The 17,227-nt window shown below is 37.5% G+C and overlaps 1 pseudogene; it reads right to left on the reverse strand.

Moving 5' to 3' along the window:
- Positions 1-13,748: 13,748 nt before the first annotated feature.
- On the reverse strand, positions 13,749-15,820 carry LOC140513519 (heat shock cognate 71 kDa protein-like; annotated as a pseudogene).
- Between the last annotated feature and the right edge of the window lie 1,407 nt (positions 15,821-17,227).

The following is a 17,227-nucleotide window of genomic DNA, read 5'->3' on the forward strand; positions in this document are numbered from 1 at the left end:
TTCTGCTTCTTCATCCCCCCCCCCAACTCCAGCTCCCTTTTATGTAAAAATAATAAGAATAATCAATAGTAGCTGTATTTATATAGTACCTACTATGTATCAGGCACTGTGCTAAGTGCTTTATAATGAGGGCAGAGATTGTATTTCTTTTTGTTTTTACTAGTATACACCGTGTATAGCACAGTGCCTGGCACATGGTAATCACTTAATAAGTGCTTGTTGACTTCTTGATTTGAGAAGGGGTCTATAGGTTTTAGCAGACTGCCAAAGGGGTCCATGATATAGAAAAAACTTAAGAATCCTTGGGCTAGATGATCATCTGTCAGGAATATATGAAAGGAAATTTCTGTACTGAGAGTAAAGTTGTACTTGATGTACTCCAAGAGCTTTGCCAACTTTAAGATATGATGATTCTCTAATGAAGTTGTACTATATAAACCCATAATCTAACTTTATAGGATCTTATCTTCCAGCTTTTCTGAACTTTCCGAATGTTACCATTCCTTTAAAAAAAGTACTTCTGGATTCAGGATGAACTGTATTTGTTAGGTTGAACTGTTGGACTGATATCCATATACCTTTGGACTCTAAGCTCTCTTTAAATCTTAATGCGGCATGCACATAATTGGCTAACGGTGGGGGCTTTGGTTCACTAGAGAGATTTAAGTCCTCTGAGAGCAGTTTTGCTTTCAAGTATGCCAGAAGTTTGAGGGTATTTCCAAAATGTTTTTCATTCCTAAAGAAAAATAAAAAAATCACTCCACAGTGTTTTCCTTTTTTGTTTCTCACTTTCTCAATTTGTAATAAATCCTGAGGGAACCCTAATGTTGAAATATGTTTTCGAAGCAACATATTTTCTCCCCATCACACAGGCACACCAGCTGGTTATGACCCGGTCATTCACTCAGTATAACTCTGTGGAAAAAAGAATTGTCTCACCCATCTGAAGGCTGGCAAGTGATCCAAGAGTTTGCCCTTTTACTAGCTTTTTTTCTTATTTGGTGAGTGAAGATGATGGGATTGTTTTCTTGGCCATTTGCCCAACTCTATAGAAACCACGTTTAAGAATCCTTTTCAAACTATAAACTTTCCTTCTTGCTCAGAAAATGCAGTTTCCCAAGTGACTTAAGAAATAATTTTCAGGGATACATCATATATACAGCTTTTCTTCTATTTGGTTGCTCACCTGTGACTCTCAAGACAAACTAGAGTCCCAGAGTATTTTTATTCTCCTTTTACTGACCAGACATCTAAGGGTCCATAAACCTGAAGCCACTTTTAATTTTAAAGGTTTACTTTCCTCTTTCTTTATAAGTACCATTTAAATTCTACCTCTCTTGTTTGTTGAACAAAATCCTTCCACTATGGCAACTATATCCTGGTAATATGTTGGGTACACAGGAAAGAGAATTCATTCTTTCAGACCTTTCCTTCTCATCATCACCTAATGGTTTCCTTGGCTTACTTCAACCTTCAGCTAAAGTCTTTCCTTCTCTAAAAAGTTTTTCCCATTTGCCTTTCATGCTATTCATATAAATATATTTGAATATAAGCAATCCCTCCATCAATACATTAAAAATAAGGTTATAATGCAGGTGATACATCTCATAAAGAATTTAATGAGTACTCAAGACACTGAGCTGTGTTTGTTTATTGTGTGTGTGTGTGTGTGTGTGTGTGTGTGTTCCAACATCACTTCAAGGTACAATTCAAATACCTGCATTGTAGTCTATATATTCATAAGCTAAATAGTAAAAATCCTCCTGCTATCAGGACTTTGACAAGACCCCTCAAATAACGCATCTGATAGGGTGCTCCACTTCAGAGACACGAATATTTTAGTGGATTTAGGCTGAATGAATTTTTAAAAATAATAATAAATAATATGCATGACTGGCGCAATGGGATTTTTAGCAGAGAATAAAAAAGAAGTCAATGCATTTACTATCATTTCTGCCAATTACTTAATCAATTTCTAAAGCTAGCTTTGCTTAACCAGTTTGTTCAACTACCTTAAAAACAGATTTTTTTTTTTGCAAAAAAGCAAACAAAAAAAAAATCAGCAAACTATTTGTTTATAAGCATAAGTTTTCCTGATTTGAACTTTCTTAAATTTATCAAATAATTTGCATTTTTCCTTACAACCTATCCCCACAACTTGGTTTAGAATCATCATATCTTAAAGTTGGCAAAGCTCTTGGAGTATATCAAGTACAACTTTACTCTCAGCACAGAAATTTCTCTGCCTCCTTCATCCCTTGTCCTGGAAAAGTTTCTCTGTGCTGAGCCTTGTGCCAAATGAGAATAGAATTTTCAACTTTGACCATAGCACATGCACATAAAATTCAGAGATAATGATTTTTAGGTGGACAGGGAATGGGAGACCAACTTCAGCTTACTAATTATCGTCTCAATAACCAATAATTGTTTCCTTCAAGTAGTTATCCTAGCCACCATATGGAAATACCTGTTAGAGAATGGGGATGGAAAATGATTAAGAAAGATTCTCTTAGATATATGACTTCTCTTCCTTGTTATTTAAATGTAATCCAATGAACATGGGATCTTCCCTCTATACAACCTTGGACAAATCTCTTATACTCTTTGGAATTTGATTTCCTGAGCTGAAAAAGGAGGTGGTTGGTGGGTGATTTTTGAGATCTCTTTGACTCTAAATCTCTGATCTCTTGATTCCATGTTCCATCTCCACAAGCTTTGTTCCCTCCCTTCATTTGAGACCCACCCTCTTCATTAAGCTTTCCCTGATCCCCAACCTGAAAGAGCTCTTTCTTGCCTCAAATTTCTTATATTACTTTGCACTTCTCTGTTTTCCCTATCACATTCTACTTGGCATCTTTTTTTTTTTAAACAATGAAAAAATTTTAATTCGTAGAACAAAATGAGCATTTCCATAACACAGTACAATAAAAAAGATGACTGCACATTAAACTGCAAATCTACCATGTACAACTTGCTATTCTCTCCAAATATACAACAAAGTTATTGGGTAAATTTATTGTTTTCTTCCCTCTCCTCATTATCCTAGAGATGACTACCATTAGACACAAATAGGTATAGAGATATAAAATTATCCTATACATACTTCTATTTATCATTTCTTCCTCTGGATGCAGATAGCATTTTTCTTCACATTTTATTTTTATTTTAGTTTTAATTTATATATTTGTAATAGTCAAAATGACTTAATTACTCAAAGTCATTCTTAAAACAGTATTGCTACTACTCTATACAGTGTTCTCTTGGTTCTGCTGACTTCACTTTTCATCATTTTGTGCAAGTCTTTCCATGCCTTTCTAAGATGATTGAGTTCATCATTTCTTATAGCACAGTAGTGTTCCATCAAAACCGTACACCACAACTTGTTCAGGCATTCCGCAATTGATAGGGTTCCCTACAATTTCCACTTCTTTGCCCCCATGAAGAGAGCTGCTATAAACATCCCAATTCCATTCAAAGTTGTAATTGGTATTTATGAATTTCTTCCCATCTCATTTTTGCTCATGATTTTCTTTGTCAGACTCTCTTTTTACCCTATCTCTGTTACCTTTTCTCAGATCTGCACAGCTTGCACCCTGTGGGTCTCTTGTGGCCAGTCAAAGGATTTTCCCTACATATAAAGGAGGTTTTCCTCTATGTTTTTCACAGGCTACCTAAAATCCTTTGGCATGCCACAGGTTGTTCTGGCCTGTCTTATCTTCTACCTCCACCCTCTCATCCCATACTTCAACCACCCCTCCAAGAGTCCCTCCCTTATCTTCTCACTTTCTTCCTAAATCTTAATCCATATCCCCTTCTAAAAGTTCCACCCTAACCTTGTCCTCCAATTTTCTCACCTATCTACACTTCTAAACCCTTCCAGATGTACATGTTGTTTCTGTTTCAACCCAGAAGAGAGGAAATTTCCAACATTACTAGCCCTCATCCTCATCTTCTTCTTCTGTATTAATTCTTCCTTTCACACCTTATTTTTTATAATATAATTACTCTGTTTTACCTTTTCCTAATCAATTTTGTTTTTAGAATGGCTCCATCATACACAGCTCAGCCTCAACCTTTCCTTCAAACTACCTTGGTAATAATGATAGTTCTAAGAATACTAATATTAGTAATATTTAATATTACTAACAAGAATACTAATGCTATTATATTTATAATAAGTGAACAGTTTTACCTTAATGAGTGCCTTAAAAATTCATCTTTAATGTTTTCATTATATTTCTTCTGGATCTTTTATACTGCATTTTCCATTTAGTTCTGGTCTTTGTGTTACAAATACATGAAAGTCTTTCAGGTCATCAAATTGTCGATTTTTTTCCGCATTCAGGATTATGCTCAACTTTTCTGGGTAAATTATTCTTAGACATAAGCCCAATTTTTTTGTTCTTTGAAATATAATGTTCCAAGACCTATTTGATATCTTTCTGAATCTATCTTATACCCAACTTATTAGATGCATAGAGGATCTCTGTCTTATTTCATCTTTGTCTCTTCAGTGGCCCATGCAGTGCTTTGCAGAAAGCGGGTATTAAAGGATGAGTGTGGAGTTGAATTGAACCACATGGAAGTTATAACTCTGAATGGGGTACGATTGTCAAAGTTTCTTTATTTGTCTTTACTAGTCAGTGAGACAAAATGGGTAGTAGGGCTGAGAATAAAATTAGAAAAAGTATGCAGTAGTGAACAGGCAATTCTAGGTATATGACTGGAAGTATAATTCTCATATTAGAATGTAAACTTCTTTTAAGGCAGGAATTTTTCCTTTGTATCTCTCATGGCCAGCACATACATGGTAAATACTCAATAGCTTCCTCCCTTCTTCTCTTTCTTTGTTTCTCTCTTTCTTTCTTTCTTCCTCTCTCTTTCTCTTCTTGCCCTCTTCCTTCCTTCCTTCCTTCCTTCCTTCCTTCCTTCCTTCCTTCCTTCCTTCCTTCCTTCCTTCCTTCCATTTCTACTTTCTATACTTATACAATTAATATGGATAGTGAATAGAACTGCTCTTTAAGACAGCAAGACCTGTGCTCAAGTCTTACCTTTTACTTATACTGACTATGTTATGCTGTTCAAGTCACCACTTCTTGGCATCTCTTTAGGATTATAAATTACAAAAATGATGCTGACCTGCATTGATAGATGGAGTTTCCAACACCAGGAAACTCTCAGGTCTAATCCCTAGCCTTATTCTATGAAATGACACAAAAGCGGATTTACAATCATGAAAAATTAAATCCCCCTGTTTTGTTACTATGGTTGCTCCTGGTCCCCATTGCTGAGTCAAAAGCAGTGAAGAGAAAACCTGGGTTTGTTTAAATCTTTTATTATACCATGTCGTTATGGAGAACAAACTACACCGGCATATCAAAAATTCCAGCTTCTCCTAGAACCCTCAGGTTTCACTCTAACTGGAGTGCCTTCCTCATTCCTTCTATACCCATGATGCTCTAGGCCTCTCCACTCCCTCGCTCCTCCTCAAAGAAGTGTCATTCAAATATGGGCCCAGGATGCCCCACTTATGGTGGCTTACCCAAATATAATATAATTGACATGTATTGGTGTTGTCCTGAGCAAGTTCTCCAAGCCTTCAGCAACACAGTCCTGACTGTTGTCCTGGCGATGGTCTCACTGTATTTGAGTATGGAATTTCTTGTTTCACAAAGGAGTTAATTTGAGTCAATTAGCCTTTATATTTGGCATTTCTGTGGCCTTCTGGGACATGCCTTATCCCCCCCCCCATCTGCTTATGCCCACTCAAGCCTATCTGTCTTCCAACTCCAAAGATTCTTTTAGTCTTCACTTACATTTCCTGCAACTAAAAAAATTAAGATTTTCCAGCTTTATAGAGATGTTAGAACCACCAAGTCAAAGTTTTAAAACTATAATGCCCGTCCTTTGATACAGGACCAGACCTCCCTCTGTTGCATTATCCACCATATTTTCCCTATCCTTTTATTTCTATTCCATTCTATTCCTCTTACACCAAATCACACATAAAAACCAAACGATGTATCTTGTCCATACACAAAGATTGTTTCCTGGTATCTTTTCCTTCCTAATCACTCTTCCACTCATACCTATTTCTCTCATAGTTTAGTTAACATATTGGCTACCATAACAGGTAAAATGAGGCAGTTGGACCAGATTATCTCTAATACATGTTAGCAATTTACGTAAAGAAACACAAGAATGGTTATGTTCAGTTCTGGGCAGGACATAAAAAAGTGGAGAGTGCCCAGAGGTAGATGATCAGTATGGCAAATAGCCTGGAATTGAAGGCTCATGAGACTCAGTAGCAGGAACATAGATTTTAACGAGGACTCAAGGTGGGACATGCTAGCTGTTCTGACGTATTTAAAGGGTTGTTATGGAGAAGAGGTAAGATAAGACTTTAGTTTGGCTGCAGAGGGCAGAGCGAGGAGCTATGGTTGGGTGTTGCAAAAAAGTGACATTGTGGCCCAATGTCAGAAAAAACTTCCTAACAATGAGATCTCTTCAAAAGTGGAGTTAGCTGCCTAGAGAAGACCTCCTTAAAGGTCTTCAAACAGAAGCTGGATGGGTAGATACTAGAATGGGGATTCCTTTTAGGTTTCCATTGGACTAGATGGCTGCCAAGGTTTCATCCAATTCTTAAATTCAGGGATTTTGGGATTTGGAGTGGAGATGGCATTAAGTAGTGCAGGATGTTGGAGGGTAGAAGCTAAGAGTCCTGTTGAAATCCTTCTGGTAGGCATTTGATCTGCATTCCAGAATATGTTCAACTTGAGTAATTAAATACTGCCTCTTTCAATTCCTCATGGAAGTTCATTTGGAAATAGAATCTTTCTTTGCTTCCTTCCCTGAGTTGCTGTGTGATTAGGGGTGTGTGCTGTTTTAACAGCTGCAAAGTCTCACCTCGGGGCTGACTTGATTACATCCTTGCTTGGAGCTTGAAAAGTAGCTTAGGACCTGTGGTATGAGAGTTCTATTGGAATAAGGCTAATGGGATGAGAATGTCTCAAGTCTGGGATTTCCTACACAGTAGCAGTTTCTCCCAGTTTGGACTTTTTCTTCTGTCTCTTTTCAGAATAAACAAGTGTTAAAAAATGCAAACAACACATCAAAGCACAAAGAATGGATACCAGGATGTAGAAGAAAAATATAAAAGGTGAATACTACACAGTCATTCATTTCACAAACTCTTAGTGGCTATTATGTGCCTAGCTCTGGGACTAGGCAAAGACAAAAAATATAGTCCTTACTCTCAGAAAGCTTGCATTCTATAAGACAGAAACAAAAGAAAGGGAACAACACGCACAGAAAAAGAACGTACAAAGAATTTCTGGGGAGCTGCACAAGGAACTGGAGAAATCAGAAGAGGCTTCCTACAGGAGCTAGTACTTGACCTGAGCTTTGAAGGCAGCTAGGGATTTCAGAAGAAAGATGGGAGGAAAGAATCCATTGTAGACATGGGGAACAATCTGTGCAAAGTGTATGGGATAAGATAACTAAGTGTCAGGAACAGACCCATGTCTCATTTTTCTGGAGGGAGGGAATACAAAGATAACATTTTCCTGATGGCTTGTCTTCCTTGATGATTATCCCTTGTATTCCTGTTGTACCAAGTTGCTCATAGACACCAAACTGTGTGTCTTATCCATACGCAAAGATTGTTTCCTGGTATCTTTTCCTTTCTCATCACTCTTTCCCTTAACCAATAGCTATGAGCTACATAGATTAGCATGTATGTAGGAGAACACCTAGCATGGCCGCTAGGATAGAGTGGATAAAATGCCAGACTGCTCTTCCTGAGTTCAAAATTGGCCTCAGACATTTATTAGCAGTGTGACCTTGAGTAAATCATTTAACCCTGTTTGCCTCAGTTTCCTCACCTGTAAAATGAACTGGAGAAGGAAATGCAAACTACTTTAGTATCTCTGCCAAGAAAACCTCAAATAGGATCACAAGGAGTCAGACATACTGAGAAATAGATTAATGGGAAAAAAAATAGAGGGAGGACAAAGCTGACTCTTTTGGAGAGAGAAGAGAAGAGAATTGAGAACGCTGAAGGGGCTATTATGGGTATTCTTTTTATGGACACACAGATATAGACATGTATTTATATATGTGTGTGTGTATGTAAATATGTATATACATACTTATCTAGCTAGCTAGCTATTTTCTCCTATCACCTTTTCATCTAACTCAGTTTCATTTTTCAATTATTGGTGCCAAGGATTCACATTTTAGACAATTTTGAGAGGAGGGGGCATATTCAGTGAATTTACTTTAAAAATAGTAGTTCATATGGCACTTGATATAGGCATATATAGTTTATATAAGCTGTATAAATTACAAATCAACTTTAAAGTTTGATAAATCAATTTTCTCAAAATGTTTTGGTAAGGCTTATAGTGAACGATATATCTGGCATTCACACAATCTGAGATTACTAACAGTGTCTTCATTGTTCACTACAATTTTTTTTCTCAGCCTTCATCCTTCTTGAGCTCTCTGCAGCTTCTGCCATTTTTATCCATCTCTTTTTCTGGGATCCTCTGTTGTCTTGGCTTTCTCCTGGTTCTAACTATTAACTATCTGATGGCTATCTCCTTTGCTCAGCAATTATCCATGTCCCACCCCGTAAGTGTTACTGTCACCAGGGTTCATCTTGAACTCTTTTCTTTTCTCTCTTCACACTTTCTCTGTTTAAGAGTGTATCAGCTTCCACAGGTTCAATGGTCATCTCTATCCTAATGGTTTCCAAATCTACTTATATTTTATCTCCATTCCCATCTTACCCACTGCCAGCTAGATAGCTCCACCTGGATGAAACATTGGCATCTCAAATTCAATGTGCTTGAAATGAAATCAATTATTCTATCCAACTCTTTTTTCCCCCACAACCTTCTGTTATCCACATTTCTTTATTTCAGCCAGAGGGATCATCATCCTTCTAGGCATTCAGGTTCACAATTCAGCGTCCTCCTTGAATCTTCACTCACCTCCACTCTGTCCTCAGATGTCTGATTCATTACCAAGTCTTTTATGTTATACTTCCACAGAATCTTCTTTCTCTCTACTCATCAAGCTACCACCCTACTTCTGGACTATTTTGACAAGAAATCTTGTATTTATATTATGTCTTCCTGCTCCTCTCTGAAATTCATCCTTCACACAGCTGCCAAAACAATCTTCCTAAAGCATAAGTCTGACCATAGGCAAGCAGTGAGTGTCTGATTATGAGTATGATCATTTCCCTCCATTCCTATGTAAGTTTCAGAGTCTTTCTATTGCCTCTAGGATAAAATATAAACTCTTGTTTGACACTTAAAGGTCTTAAAAATATGACTTTAAGCAAATCAATCAATCAACAAGCATTTTATTAAGCATGTGCTGTATACCAGGCACTGTGTTAGGTTCTATGTCCAATATACATTTCATTTCCTACCTCCATGCCCATGTGTAGATTAAACCCCACAAAATCATCAGAATGCTCCCCAACCCCTTCATTTCCACCTTTTGGAATCCTTAGTTTCCTTTGAGTCTGAATTAAGTAGATTGAATCCTCATTTGAAGTGTAGAATTAAGGGAATTTTACAGGGTCATTGGGCTAGAAAGTATCAGAACTATTTAGGACTTCAGACCAGGACATCTGATAAGCCTAATACGAGATTCATTATGCTTTAATGCTTCCATGCCTTTGGAAGAAACAAAAAAATATTCTGTCTTTACAGGTATTTTGTCACAATGGTCCAAGTGTTATCTTGACTGTAATTTTTAGATACATCTTTTGATATAAATATTGTGAAATGATGTATCCCTGCTACTATATTTTCTGCACAATTCCTGTGTCAGAAGTCCCCAGTGTAGACAGTCTCTGATGATTGATACAACCAAAATCTGTGGTCAGCCCACTTTGGTAAGGGTCCTGAGCCATTCCATAAAGAAACAACCCAACTGAAAAATTAGAATTAAAGTGACAGAGAAATGTACATAAGTGTAAAATGTAAGTGTAAATTAGTGTAAAAGTTTTAAATGTAAAACTGTATTGTGAGTACATATCTTTTTTTTCTTGGACAACTACTTGTGAAATATTCATCAATATCCTCCAGGGAAGACCTAAGCTCAAATCTGCCTTCAAACACTTATGAACTGTATGACCCTGGGCATTTCACTTAATTTTTCTGGGCCTCAGTTTCCTTACCTGTAAAAAGGATGAGGAGGTTCATAATATCTTCATCCCCAGGTTGTTGTGAGACAAAGTGAGATAATGTTGTAAAGTGCTTTGCAAACCTTAAAGTGTTATATAAATGATAGCTACTATTATTGTTATTATTATATTATCCATGTTGACTTGAGAACCAAAAAACCAAAATGAAACAAAAACCCAAAACAAAACACAACAAAAGATGCAATTCAGAAAATGTTGGATCAGAAAGGGAGGTGGAATTGTCATAAAGAGAGAGGGAAGGATATGTGACAAGCAGCCTTAATACTGAATTGCTGCCCCCAAATCTGAATAGCCCTCAAGAAGGCTGGTGAATTGTGTGTGTCCTCTTTGTAGGACTTGTGGGAGGACATAATAACTTCATAGATGAGAAGACTTGGAGGAGATAGAATCTGCATATTTTGAAGGAGCATCCACACTGAAGAAATCATAGATAGAGAACTGTAAGATCTAGGGTTGGAAGACACTGAAGAGATGATCTTGTCCAATTTCCTCCTTTTACAGTGGATGATACTGAGTCCTACAAATGTTAAGTGATTTGGCCAAAGTCACACAGGCGATAAGTGTAGGATTCAAACTCAGTTCCTTTGGATTCTAATTCTAACATTCTTGCATCAGCATATCCTTTAAAGGGCTCTTACATAGCTCTTTGATAAAATGGCATGAGTGATTGCAGAATTGCAATAGCTCAAAAGACACATGAGATGCAGAAATTTAGAGCCATCCCCACTCGAAATATTCATTTGGACTATGCCCAATCTGTGGTAGAGGTTTCTAGGGGCCTGTTGGCCTGGTCAGCCACAGCTGGACATACTCTGCTTTGACCCCAACATAATTGCCACTTTGGTGTTCTTTGAGGATGAAGGATGACAAGCGACCAACATAGTTCTTGAGTCATGCACAAACGCTCTTCTTGAAGCCTAATTCATTTTCTTAATGAAAACTTAATCTCTGAAATCTCAATGCTCCTTTTTCCTCCTTTCTGCATACTCCAGCACAACTACCCAAGAGGTGTAGCAAGTATGGATCTTTTGTTTTTATTATTCTTTCTTTTAAAAATAATTTAATCTGGTAGGATAAAATGCAGTCCTGAAAATTCTCTTCAAATGAGTTATCTTCAGTCAATATATTAAAATTTTAAGACCACTGGTAAATGTTATTACTGAAATAACTTTGCTCAATGATTTCTTGATTAATGACATAAAGTGTAAGGACCTAGATGGTAATCTAAATGTCATTGTCAGTGTTATAGAAGATGTTCTGAATAGAGTGTAAAGAGAAAAATTCCCTATTCACAGGGATATTTTCCAAATATTTCTATATGTGGATGACATTTTTGCTAATTGTATTGAGCTCATGGGCATCTAGGTTGCACAGTGGATAGAGCACCAGGTTTCATAAAAGAAAGACTCATCTTCCTGAGTTCAAATCTGGCCTCAAATACTTACTGGTTGTGTGACCCTGGGCAAGTCACTTAACCTTGTCTCCCTCAGTTCTTCATTTGTAAAATAAACTGGACAAGGAAATGACAGAATACTCTAGTATCTCTGCCAAGAATTTCCCCAAAAGGGGTCATGAAGAGTTAGACACAATGGAAAGAAATCAGCAACAGCAACAGGTGGCAAATTCATCCCATAGTGCTCAAGCCTTTGCCAGAAAAGCCTACCAAGTCTTTATCATTTTTTTCTCTTAATGATGCTACATGGCTGTAAATTATGAAACATCATGATGTTGGTAGAATTTGATTTTTCATCCTGATCTGTGCTTTCACTGGGGTAAGGAACCCCCAGTCAGGTCACTCCCTCTGCTGATGCATAATGTAGATATATTACAACTTTTGATCTCAGAGATTTGCTTGAAAAGCAAAAATAATAAATAATCTGAAGGTCAATGGATGCAAAATGGAGGTAAATTTACAGTGATCAAAAGACATTGGAATTCTGGTCATTCCATTAACTAACCACTGTTTCAGAGGACTTACAATGAAGCATGGCCTCTGGAGGGACTCTGAGTGAAAACTGAGGCTTTTTCCAGGGCGATGTGGAATTTGTGGATATTCGTTTGCTTTACTATATATGTTTACAGCAGGAATTTTGTTTTTCTTTCTCAGTATGGGCTTTTGGGGTGGTGGGAGTAAAAAAAAAGATTGATTTTCATTGGTTAAAAGTAACCCCTGTTCCAAGCTTTTTGGCATGAGACACTCTCCTTATTGGGAAAGATGAATGCCCTGTCCTATGTGAGGGTCTGGGCAGAGTTGACAAGGGGGAGAGAGAGGATCTTCTCCACCCTTTACCAGTCCCTTTAGTTTTTTAACTAATCAATTATTTAAAGTTTTATTCCCCCTAATTGCTTGTAAAAACGTTTTTTAACATGCATTAAACAAATTTTGAGTTCCAAATTTTCTCCCTTTTTCCTTCCTTTCCTCAGGCCCCATTGAGAAGGCAAGCAATTTGACATAGGTTATATATACGTAGTCATCCAAAATGTATTTCCATGTTAGTCTTATGAAAGAAAACACACAAAAAAACTAAGAAAAAATAAAGAAAGTAAAGGAAAAGTCTGCTTCAATCTACTTTCAGACTCAATCAGTTCTTTCTCTGGAGATAAATAGCATTTTTTTCATAAGTTTTTTTTTCAGAATTGTCTTAGATCATTGTATTGCTGAGAATAGCTAAGTCATTCACAGTGGATCACCACACAACATTGCCGCTATTTTATACTATCTTCTCCTGGTTCTGCTCATTCACTTTCTATCAGTTCATTTTAAGTCATTCCAAGGTTTTCTGAGAACATCTTGTTCATCATTTCTTATAATAAAATAATGGTATTCCATCAAAATCCTATACAGCAACTTCTTCAGCCATCCTCCAACTGATAGGCATCCCTGAATTTCTAATTCTTTGCCACCACTAAAAGAGCTACTACAAGAATTTTTACACATATAGATTTTTTTTCCTTTTGTAAAAAATCTTTTTTGAGATACAGATTCAGTAATGGTATTATTTGGTCAAAGGGTATGCATGATTTTATAGCCCTTTGGCCATAGTTACTAATTGTTCTACAGAAAGCTTTAATCAGTATACCACTTTAACAGCAGTGCATTCATGTCTCAATTTTCCCACATCCTCTCCAACTTTTGTTATTTTCCTCTTCTGTTATATTAGTCAGTCAGACAGGTATGAGTTGGTAGCTCAGAGTTGTTTAATTTTCATTTCTCTAATCAATAGTGATGTAGAGAATTTTTGTATTACTATAGATAGCTTTTATTGCTTTATCTGAAAACTGCCTGTTCATATCCTTTGACCATTTATCAATTGAGGAAGGGCTCTCATTTTTTTTATGGTGCCAATTTTAAATAGTTTTTATTCTCCAGGACAAGAATTGCATTTCCACTTGTTTATAGTACTGATAAAGTGCAATGTTGTTCACTTCTCTCCCTCTGCACACATTCAAGTATTCAGAATGCCCAGATTTACCCAACAGCTTAAATGTTACTTTTAAACTGCTACTGTCTTGGGTACAAATTTTGAGTCCTTCAGTTTTTGGAAAAGCTGTGTGGAATGCTCTTTCTTCTGTTGTTTAGTCCACCTCTTCAATGGTGGGTCCAGAAGAAACACCTCCAGATGGGGCTGCTCCACCACCTGGGAATCTACCAGATTTGCAATTTTTATGGTCTCTCGAGGTACGAGGTAAGAGATTGTTTACTCCTTTGGCTGATCCCACTATTCCAGGATATTTCCTGGGGAGATATTCCTGCACTCTGGTACAGCTTGGTAATGATGGGGTTGCAGACCTTCTCCAACTCTTTCTGCTGATGCTCAGATTCTTCCTTCTCAGCAGTGTGGTTCTTATCCAGTCAGTTGATTATTTCATTACATTTGTCAAGAATCTTCTGTTTGTCTTCATCACCAATTTTGCCTTGCAAGTTTTCATGCTCCATGTTAGTCTTCATGTTGAAAGCATAAGATTCAAGAGAATTCTTAGAAGACACCCTGTCTCTCTGCTTCTCTTCCTCAGCCTTGTATTTCTCAGCCTCCTGGACCACACGCTCAGTGTCTTCCTTGCTCAGACATCCTTTATCATTGGTGATGGTGATCTTGTTCTCCTTGCCTGTGCTCTTATCCACAGCAGAAACATGGAGAATACCATTTGCATCAATGTCAAACGTGACTTCAATTTGAGGAACACCTCTGGGTGCCGGGGGGATTCCTGTGAGCTCAAATTTGCCAAGCAGGTTGTTATCCTTTGTCATTACCCTCTCACCTTCATAAACCTGAATAAGCACACCAGGTTGGTTGTCCAAATAGGTGGTGAATGTCTGTGTCTGCTTGGTGGGGATGGTGGTATTATGTTTGATCAGAACAGTCATAACTCCACCAGCGGTTTCAATTCCAAGGGAAAGAGGAGGGACATCCAACAGCAACAAGTCCTGCATGTTCTCAGATTTATCTTCAGACAAAATGGCAGCTTGGACAGCTGCACCATAAGCAACAGCCTCATGAGGATTGATACTCTTGTTGAGCTTCTTGCCATTGAAGAAGTCTTGCAGAAACTTCTGGATTTTAGGAATTCAAGTGGAACCGTCCCACCAGGACGATGTCATGACTCTGTGATTTATCTAGCTTGGGATCTCTTATGGCCTTTTCCACAGGGTCCAGTGTGCCATGGAAGAGATCAGCATTCAGCTCTTCGAAACAGACTCGAGTGATTGATGTATAGAAATCGATACCTTCATAGAGGGAGTCAATCTCAACTCTGGCCTGGGTACTAGAAGAGAGGGTGCGTTTTTCCTTTTCACAAGCAGTGCAAAGACGGTAAATAGCCCTCTTGTTCTCACTGATGTCCTTCTTGTGCTTTCACTTGAACTCCACAATGAAATAGTTGACCATTCAGTTGTCAAGGTCCTCTCCACCCAAGTGGGTGTCCCCAGCTGTGGACTTGACCTCAAAGATTCCATCTTCAATGGTAAGAATGGAGACATCTAAAGTACCACCTCCAAAGTGAAAGATCAACACATTTCTCTCGGCACCAACCTTTTTGTCCAAGCCATAAGCAATAGCAGCAGCAGTTGGTTCATTGATTATTCAGAGAACATTGAGACCAGCGATGGTTCTAGCATCTTTAGGGGCCTGATGTTTGGAATCGTTGAAATAGGTTGGTATTATGACAATGGCATTTGTGACGGTCTTCCCAGGGTAAGCGTCAGCAATTTCTTTCATCTTGGTCAAGACCATAGAAGACACTTCTTCTGGATAGAAACTTTAGGCCTCCCCTTTGTACTCCACTTGGACATTAGGTCTGTCTGTGTTATTCACCACGGTAAAAGGCCAGTGCTTCATGTCTGACTGTACAACTGCATCATCAAATCTACAACCAATCAGATGTTTGTCATCAAAAACTATACTGGTGGGGCTCATTGCAACTTGATTCTTTGCAACATCACTAATTAAACATTCAGTGTCGGTGAAGGTGACATAGTTGGGGGTGGTCCTTTTTCCTTGGTCATTAGCAATGATCTCCACTTCCCCATGTTTGGAAGACTCCCACACAGGAGTAAGTGGTGCCAAAATCAATGCTAACTGTGGGTCCCTTCAACATGACTGCTGGAGAGTCAGGGGAGTAGCTGACCACTGTGGAGAAAGAGGGACTGCTGCTGCGCTGAGTAGCAAAGAGCTTTTATTTCTATAAATTTGACTCAGTTCTCTATATAATTGAGAAACAAGGTCTATATCAGAGAAACTTGCTGTAATTGTTTTGCATTCATGATTAATATGTATTCCCTTCTATCCCATTCCCCCTGTTTATACTGCTGTCTCTATCCTTTCACCCTGTTCATTCATAAAAGTGTTTTGCTTCTGATTTTTACCTCTTCCAATCTGTCCTCATTTCTATCAGGTTCCCCCCCTCAAAATATTTTCCTGTAGGATAAGATAGATTTTTCTCTACCCAACTGAGTGTGTATCTTCTTCCTTCTTTGAGCTAATTTTGATGAGAACAAGATTCATGCACTCCCCACATCCTGGAACCTACCCCATTTTACCCTTCAAATGAATGTAAAAGCTCTTTTCTGCCTCTTTTACATCAGATAATTTACCCTATTTTCCCTATCCTTTTTGCTGTCTTCTAGTGTATTCCTCTTTCTCACCACTTAGATAATTTAATTATTTCATCATATTCAACTCACACCTGTGCCTACTGTCTATCTATGCTACTAACTGCCCTAATAATGAGAAAGATTTTAGGTAGGACAAGTATCATTTTCCCATATCAGAATGTAAATAGTTTAATCTTATCAAATCTCTTATGATTTCTCTTTCCTGATTACCTTTTAATGCTTCTCTTGTGACGTATTTGAAACTCAAATTTTCTATTCAGCTCTCATCTTTTCATGAAGAATGTTTGGAACTCTATTTCACTGAATGTCCTTCCCTACCCTCAAAAGAATTATACTCAGTCTTGCTTGGTAGGTGATTTTATAATTCTAGTTCTTTTGTCCTCTGGAATATCATATTCTGAGCCCTCTGATCCCTTACTATAAAAGCTTTTAAATCATGACAGTGTTTCTACTTTATTTGAATCATTTCTTTCTGCCTGTGTGTAATATTTTCTCCTTGACCTTGGTGTCCTGGAATTTGACTATAATATTCCTAGGAGTTTTCATTTTGAGATTTCTTTCAGGAGGTGATTTCAGGAGGATTCTTTTGATTTCTATTTAAGCCTCTGCTTCTAGAATCTCAGAGCAGCTTTCCTTGATAATTTCTTGAAAGATGATGTCTATTTTTTTATCATGGCTTTCAGGTAGACCAATAATTCTTCAATTATCTCCCCTGGATTTATTTTCTAGGTCAGTTTTTTTTCTAGTGAGATATTTTATATTTTCTTCTTTTTAAATTTATTTTGATTTTGTTTTTATTGTTTCTTCATGTCTTATTAAGTCACTGTCTCCAAGTTTCCAATTCTAATTTTTAAGGAACTATTTTCTTCATTGAGCTTTCCTCTCTCTCC

Source organism: Notamacropus eugenii, chromosome 7, assembly GCF_028372415.1.
Source record: "Notamacropus eugenii isolate mMacEug1 chromosome 7, mMacEug1.pri_v2, whole genome shotgun sequence".
Classification (NCBI taxonomy): domain Eukaryota; kingdom Metazoa; phylum Chordata; class Mammalia; order Diprotodontia; family Macropodidae; genus Notamacropus; species Notamacropus eugenii.